Raw genomic sequence first — 2,439 nt, forward strand, 5'->3', positions numbered from 1 at the left:
CACTAGTGCTATCTGTATAATTCCACACCTGGGATTTTGAACAGAGCCAGTGTTATCATGGTAACACATAATTAAAAGAAGTCACACCTAAGAAGAGTGACCTCTTTTCCCTTTAATTAACAGTCCCAGTCAATTAGCTGTTCATCCTAGAATTAGACAGCAGGTTAAATATTCTACTGGCGTCACCACATATTGCTTCAGAACATCGATTTGTCTAGCATAGTGTATTGAAGAACACTCTGGATGATTCTTATCCGTTACATGTGCGAGGATATATGAGGTCCCAAACCAAAAACTGTTGACTACAGTAATTAGGGGGCAGGTTTTAATACACTGCCTGCCGCCACTACGAAGTGTTTCAGTTCATTCACTTGTTTTGCATAGTGTTTGTAAAACACTCTGGATGATTTCCATCCAGTGTATGAACGAAGGCGCTCCATATACTGAAAGAAGTTCTGTGATGATGCAATCTTTCTCGGATCATGACCTGTGGGAGTACTGTCCGGATCCGCTCGACGAATAAAGTAGGTGAGCTTCGCCCTTAGTTGTTTTATGGATAAATTTGATCCAGAAATTTCTCCTTTAAAGAGCTGTCCTCTCCTGAAGTCTGAAGTTCTATGAAGATAGACCTTTAGACACTCTACAGGACATAGAGAGAAATCTTCCTTCAGAGGGCAGATTCTCCAGGATAGCTCGTTTTTAGCGAGAAAGGATGGATCAGGAAATAGATTCAGTTCTCCCACTTCCGTAAACTGAATGCGACCCTCATCTCGGGATAGGGCCACTATTTCACCAACTCTAGCCCCGGAGGCGATAGCGAACAGTAAAATAACATTTTGGGTTAGATCCTTCAGAGATTACTCTTCATTGTTCACAGATGAGGCATAATGTAAGACCTTGTCCAAACACCAAGAGATGAGCTTTGGTGGTACCGCGGGCTTAAGCCTAGCACATACCTTCGGAATCTTCTTAAAGATTTCATTCGCCAGATCCACTTGAAAGGCATATAGGAGAGGCCTAGTCAAGGCTGACTTGCACGTATTTATCGTATTGGCTGCCAGACTTTGGCTATGAAGGTGGACAAAGAAGGACAGACAGAAGTTTATTGAAATTTTTTTCGGTCCTTTTGCTTTGACAAACGCAACCCACTTTTTCCAGGAAGACTCATATTGTCTTCTAGTTGACTTGGCCTTGTATTCTTCTAAGAATTCTATATTGCCTTTTGAGATCCCAAACCTTTTTCTAATCGCTAGAGCGAGAAAATCATGAAATGAAGGGTTTAGGTTCTCTGTGATAAAACGAAGGCAGTTAATTTCTGAATCTTCGGAAATATACCTAGGGTCAGAGCTAGGACCAGCCTCATCTAGTCTATCAGCCCCACTAGAGGATCCTCGTATGGGGCTATGCGAGGTAGTTTTCTTGAAGACGCTCGTGATGAAGAGGTCGAACTGGGACTTGTTCCCATCTGGGAGGGAATATGTCTGAACCCATGGACCATTCCAACTCTATTGGTTTGTATCGAAATAGAGTATCCACCGTCACATCGTGGATCAGTTGTAAATGAACTGCTGGTAGGTGCCGTCCCTTTAAGAGAAGGATGGGTAACTTCACCAAGACTGAATGAGACGTTCGAATGTTAATTCTTATTATCGCTTCGGTGTCCCAGATCAGTCGTAGGGAGCCTGATATGTGTGGAGGGGGCTTCCCCACCCATGAAAGGACCAGCAGAGTCTTTGGACTTTCGTGCTCTAATTTCTGTTAGAGAAGCGATTAAAGAGTGACCGATCTCAGTGTTTTTTTATCCCTTCAAGCGTTTGATGCGTGTTTTCTCCAAGCTCTTAACGCATCTTTCCGTTGTGCCCTTAGCACCAGGTCTGTCACTATAGCGAACTGGGGAAAGTTTAGGGCTTTTTCCTGTTGGCGTTTTCGTATTCTGACTGAATACCTGAGTCTCTTGACAGACCTCACGAGCTCCTTTTATATTTCCGAAGGAGAGGAGAGTTGATGTGACTGAGGGCTTCGATGGGTTTTTAAACATCGAAACCCCTAAGCTGGAGATAGTCGAGACTTCTAGAATCCTATCTTGCATCTGTGATGTCCCAGGAACCGGGTCATCTCTTTGAATGCACATTGGCCGGACAAATCGGGTGCTGCCCACTCCAGCCTCTTGATCAGGTATATTAATACCTGAACTATTTCTTGGCTTGACTTTGACGTGACTAAGTTTGTCAATCATTTGAAGATACTTAGGACTGTGAGTCCGACACGTATATTTCCTAGGATGAATGTTACTCTCTGTAACATGAATTTTAGATAAGAGGAAGGAGGGTGGTTGACTGGAAGGTTCCGAAGGACATCTTTTAGGTCTGACAAGACTTCGAACACCCCTAATTGGAACAAGGTCCATATGTTCAGAAGGATTAACATTCAGAACTTGCT

This window comes from Palaemon carinicauda, chromosome 34, assembly GCF_036898095.1.
Source record: "Palaemon carinicauda isolate YSFRI2023 chromosome 34, ASM3689809v2, whole genome shotgun sequence".
Classification (NCBI taxonomy): domain Eukaryota; kingdom Metazoa; phylum Arthropoda; class Malacostraca; order Decapoda; family Palaemonidae; genus Palaemon; species Palaemon carinicauda.